Source organism: Notolabrus celidotus, chromosome 8, assembly GCF_009762535.1.
Source record: "Notolabrus celidotus isolate fNotCel1 chromosome 8, fNotCel1.pri, whole genome shotgun sequence".
Classification (NCBI taxonomy): Eukaryota; Metazoa; Chordata; class Actinopteri; order Labriformes; family Labridae; genus Notolabrus; species Notolabrus celidotus.
In genome coordinates this window covers 30,686,156-30,692,244 of record NC_048279.1, presented here as the reverse complement: position 1 = coordinate 30,692,244, position 6,089 = coordinate 30,686,156, and the positions used below count along the sequence as shown (strand labels likewise).

Sequence of the window (6,089 nt, the reverse complement as noted above, 5' to 3'; positions counted from 1 at the left end):
CTTTTTGAATTTGGTACCAGTGTCACCATGAGTTCACGACAGTTCAGTCCATATGACAATATAAAGGGTCTATTCCAAGTCTCTTTCACACTGGCACACTCTTGCAATTGTCCAGGTGGGCTGCATGTGGGAACTCAAGAAACCAAATCTGTTAACCCTGACTTTATGCAACAAAAAAAATCCTGCCAGCCTCCTGGCAACAAGTCCACATGAAGTCAGGCAGAGCCAATATGTCTATGCAGCAGGTTACAGTCTGGAACGATCACGCTGAGTGGGCGGGGAGATTACTTTGTTTGATTGAGCATTGTATCATGGCTTTATACTGCTCATCTCAGTTGCTAGTATCATGTTTTGCAGTATTGTGTTAGTATTGACCTTGTATTGTATTGTGAAACGTCCTTTTATTTATTATAATGGTATTTCCAAAGAAAGAAGAAAATTCCTCTTCTTGCATCCCGCTTTCATATAAACCAAATGGAGTATTTTGAATTAGGAGTAACCCCTTTTCTAAATGTAAACCCTTGGCGTACCCGGACTGTTTTTGGCAAAGCGAGACTTCTTACCAGCTGCCAGTACCCTTTCCTGCACTCGCCATATTACAATCACTCTCAGCAATTTAACATAGCTCCTAAAATACATTACCCATGGTGCACTATGTGACACTTGCATCCTTTCGCATGCATTGCATGATGTTTACTTGTCTGTTTTTGCCAGAGAGTAACATCAAACTAATGGAAACCCATGTCTCAAGAGTGTTGGATAAAAGAGGAAACTGTCTCCAAAAAGACACAAAGACGACAAGAAGCAAAGCAGAGCTGGATGATGACACAGCTCTCCATAGTTTTCCTTATGTGATTTCCTCACCGTCGAACTCCCTCTCTGCCTCTATTTTTCTTTCTTTGACAGCCACTGTCCTCTCTTGACCCTGTCCGTCTCTACTGTGTGATGGAAGTGGGGTCCTTCAGTAGAGGCCTGGTGATCATTTTTGCCCCACATACCAAAGCTACTGTAGATATATAACCAAATGGAAAAATGTACAGGAGCATGGTGTTCCAGTGATGCAGAGGTTATTTGTCTGTGTGACCCACTGAAGTAGTTAATTCATTAAATGTTGAAATCTGCATTATCTTGTAGTATTTTCTATTAGCTGTAGAAATTCATGATCTGATACAGGCTGCACGACACACACGGCAGCAAATTAGTAAAGGGAATACCAGCACTCCCTTTTTCTACTTGAAGCACTTGTTGGGAGAGAGCATCCAACTTTTGTAATCTCTCTCTCTGTGATGTGCATGTGTGAAAGGCAATTTAGGAACAATTAAGGGCCTGATATTATCCCAATGCTGTTTACAAATGGTTTGGCTCTGCAGTTAAAAACCAGTTAAACACACCATGTTCTGTAGCTGTCTTTGCAGCAGCCAACGGTTTGATCCCAGCCTCCGCCCGTACACTGAATGTCATTCTCTCTTAACATTTTCTGTCTCTCTTCATCTGTTCTATCAAATAACAGCAATATAGCCCAAACATTTTACAAAAATAGCTACTGCAGTTTATGTTTTTAAGGAGACAGTTTCCGCAGTCTGGTTAACACAAAACTGACATTTATACAGTGTGTCTTCTATAACCATTGCAGAAATCGGCTTTGTATGCAGTCAGTAAGTCAGCATCAAGATGTAAAACACATTCTCACTCCATACTTAGAGGTCTGGAATAAAAATATTGCAGGAGACCCTCCATGCAAGCATACAAAATGTGTTGAAATATGTAAAGAACAGGTGTAGTGGTGGTTTGAGAATGGCCTACATTCTGATTTGCATTTCTTTTTGGACAACTGCATAGAAAGTAGAGCAATATCTTGAATGGGGATTATTCTTTTTCTCTCTATAGACTGAAAGCATGGTAAAGATAAAGAAAAAAAAAAACATGAATTCAAGGTTGTACTTCCAACCACTTATTTTTCATACAGTGAGCACTAGGTGCTGCTATAAGACTGTGATGCTGATGACACAGCAGAGAGCTTCAGCATCTCATTATTCTGCTGCTGTGCTATCTGTGCTGTGCCAACCAGACATCCCCGGCTCTCATGAATAATACAAGCGCCATGGCCTCGGCTCCCCTGTCGCTGGAGTGAAGCCCCCGATCTGTCACACTCACCTGGATATGACACACACTCTTGCTACAGGGAATAAATGCTTGGTTTGTCTACTTTGACATCCACATACACACTAAGAAATGGAGTGTTGGAGAGACCAATACACACTCTGACGATTGCCAGTGTTGTAAACAAAAGTATTGTACCATCCCCTCTTGCCTGCCTTCCTATCTCCTGTATAAAAGCTACAAACACAAGCACATAGACACACACACACACACACTCACACATTTCTTTTTGAGTGTGAGATGAGGAGGAGCTGTATGGGTGATGGGAGTCAGTGAGGCTGACCGAGCTCATTTCTCCCCGGGAGCTGGGTGACGTACCGAGGAACACACAATAATTATGTCGTGTTGTCTGGTTCAGACTTAGAGGAGACGTCATGCGAGTTGCTGACAGTTGACAAACACAAAGTTTTTAGTATGCCGCAGCAAATTGTGTCAGGTCGAGTATCTGTCAGCAGCTCAGCATCTCAGGGCCTCAAGTGGACACAATAACTTCAGCAGCAGCGGCGGCTGTTGTTCAGGAAGTAGTTTGAGTGGAGACAGTTGCTAAGAAATGTGGTTGAAAGGTTGCTGGTGTGAATGCAGGTGAAGAATTGGGATAATTTATCTGGAAACCATGGCAAATTGCCGTCATTTTACCATTACGTTAAAGGCTCACTTAAAGAATTCTGTCTTGATTGTTTTGCAGCTTTTTCATTTGTCATTTTTTGAGCTTCATGCACAAACACAAACTGCTGCTGAAGTGCTCTTTAGCGGGGTCCTTAAAGGAGTAGTGTGGCTGTTTGTTTTATGGTGCGGTGGTAGGAAGTACTTGTCAGTAGTAAGTGAATTACCCACAGGAGATGCCGGTCAGCTCGGCCTCTGTATCAGAGAACATGCCGCAGTACTTTACACTGTCAACCGCTTCAGACGGGGCCATTTGAGTCACATCATTTCAGTATTTTTAAGACAGTCTGACCCGAACACTGATGTAGCTGAGAGTGCACGCTATACAGAGAGAATTCTTAGCTATTTACTTTGCTGTCACAAGGCCACTGTGTGTGGCACTGCAGCTGCCTGCGGATGATACACTTGCTATTGGCGGGCACCTCATAAAACCCCTCTTGAAAAAAAAAAAAAAGAACTATTAAACCCTTTAAAGGCACACTAAGCAACATTAAGATAAGCCAAGGGTTGCTTTAAGGACAGAAATATTGTTGACAGTTAACTGGGAACAGCTAGTCTGTCTGTCTCTTGGTTAGTCTTGTCAAAATTGAGTTGTCATAAGATTGATGCAATGCAATTTGGAGACATTCACAGCAAAAAATAAAGAATTATTTAACATATTCTGAACACATAATAGTGTTAACAGTGATTTCTCTCATGTGTCATAATTAAGATGCTTAATACTACTTTTGTATTGGATTGATGCTTGAATGATTTGTGAAGTTCTGCCTGAGAGAACAGACAAAAACTACTGAGGTAGCTAAGACTTACTCATTAGCATTAGGACTAAAACTAATATAGGCTGTACAGTCCTTGGAGAGTGTGAATAAGCTAATATTTTTGGTTTGCTAACTTCTCATTTAGCACTACTTTCAGGTCAAATTTGTGATCTGTTTGATTATTAGCACAACTACATTTAAAAAAAGAATCACAGCTAGCAAATATTAGCATGCTGAGAGACTGAACTAAGAAAGCAGACAAGGTAAGTATACCTAGCAAACATCAGCATGTAAGCTTTGGCAGTGTTAGCATGTTGAATTAAGCATGTCGCTCTAAGCATGACAGTGGTAGAGTAGCTAGCATGTCTGTTGCCTGTTCTTGGGAGTCAGTGAGTTAAAATGTGTTCAGGGTAAACTACAGCGACTATGTGCCCTGTGGTGGTGTGTTCAATCCAAATCACCTGTCTAATTCCTAATGCTTTTAAAGAAGATAGGATATGAGTTGTGAAATGGTAACATGGCAACAAAATGTCTGCTAGAGACTGGATTTCACAGGATATTCACTTTGATTAAGGATGCTTTAGAAATGTGACAGCAGTAAGTAACGTATCTATCCTCAAGCTTCTTTTCTCAGGTGTTATTTTATATGTAAGACATGATGTCTTAACTGCAACAGCTGTCAGTGTTACCACACAGATCAAAAACCTTCACTACCTGCTACATTTCCTGGATATCAAACTGTGAAAAAGGTCTTAACTTCACATTGAAAAATATCCAGCAACTGTGATCTTGACGTCTCAGATGCATAAACTTTAAGCCAGTATTACCTCATGCAACAGTGTCAACATCTGTGGAACAGCAAATGACCAAACACTGCAAATGAATTGCTCAATGAAGAAATGAATGCATGAATAGAAGATGGAGAAGGTTTTAATCTCTTAGTGAATTATTTTCAAACTTGGATGCAGCAGAAATCAGCTAATAACCAAGAGGCAACCTCTGGTGTCTAAAAAAGAAGCCGATGCCAATTGAAGTGCCAAAAACTGCAGCTCCTTGAGTGCTCACTGAAAGCTGACCCATAAAGCACAGGAACCCTCATTAACAAGCAAGTTAAAATTCACCCTTTTACAGAAGAATCTGACTTGTTTACAGCCTTGTACAAAAAATGTTTTGGTCTGAGAAGATCAAGCTTTACTCGTACACAAGAGAGGTGATTTATTTTATAACTCATCCATTTAAATTATATTAAGGTCAAAAGAGAACATAGATTCGAAGATACGTTAGCCAGGAGGCTTAAGGCCCCCCTTGTCTCTTCTATGCCCGTTGCTTAGTTGTCTGAAAGTTAGGTTGAGTCAACATTTCCAACATGGCCAGTTCCATTGTTGGGCTTCATGAGGCTCATTCAGAGACTAGTGGTCTACGTCAGGGGTTCTCAAACTTTTTGGAGCCAGGGACCCCTTACAGGTGAGAAAATTGTCCAAGGACCCCCTCATAATTGTAACACAGATTAAGCACATTAGTGATGTGTCATGATCAAAAGCTGCAGCTCTGAGAGTCAATGCTTTATAGTGAATCAGAAGAGCCGGCTCGCATCAAGAGAGAGCCGGCTCCCAGTTTTTTCCTTTCACTGCTTAGCTCTCACAGTGCTCAGCCCCAGCTCTGCTCACAGCAGAACTTTGTTTTGATTGGTCAGCAAGGCGGCCATGCGGCCAATCACATGTGAGGATATAGGATACAGGTAATGGAGGGGAGGCTGTGTATCGTGGCTACATCTGTTCCTTCCGAGAGAGTCTTCTCGAAGACCGGGCAAATACTCACTGAGAGGAGAAATCGGATCAGCCCATCCAAGCTGAGGCATCTGATTTTTCTCAATGCCAACCTGAGGACATTAATGATGTTTGCTTGAGTTTGGTTCTGGTTCTGTTTGCTTGAAATTGGCTCTGGTTCTGTTTGCTTGAGTTTGGTTCTGGTTCTGTTTGCTAGACTTCGTTCTGGTTCTGGTTCGGTTTGGGTTCTGGTTCTGTTTGCTTGAGTTTGGTTCTGGTTCTGTTTGCTCGAGTTTGGTTCTGGTTCTGTTTACTTGAGTTGGTTCTGGTTCTGTTTGCTTGAGTTTGGTTCTGGTTCTGTTTGCAAGACTTGGTTCTGGTTCTGGTTCGGGTTCGGTACGGGTTCGGTACGGGTTCGGTTCGCTTGAGTTCGGTTCTGGTTCGGTTCTGATTCTGGTTCGGTTCAGGTTCGGTTTGCTTGAGTTCGGTTCGGGTTCTGTTTGCTAGACTTGGTTTTGGTTTGGGTTCGGTTCGGGTTCGGTTTGCTTGAGTTCGGTTTTGGTTCGGTTCTGGTTCGGGATCGGTTTTGGTTCGGTTCGGGTTCGGTTTGCTTGAGTTCGGTTCTGGTTCGGTTCTGGTTCGGTTCTGGTTCGGTTCTGGTTCGGGTTCGGTTCGGGTTCGGTTCGGGTTCGGTTTGCTTGAGTTCGGTTCGGGTTCGGTTCGGGTTCGGTTCGGGTTCGGT

General features: G+C 42.4%; 1 protein-coding gene across 2 annotated transcripts in view; it reads right to left on the bottom strand.

Moving 5' to 3' along the window:
* ldb2a (LIM domain binding 2a) overlaps positions 1 to 6,089 on the bottom strand; it is a 193,449-nt gene that overhangs the window by 159,002 nt on the left and 28,358 nt on the right. The window lies entirely within an intron of this gene.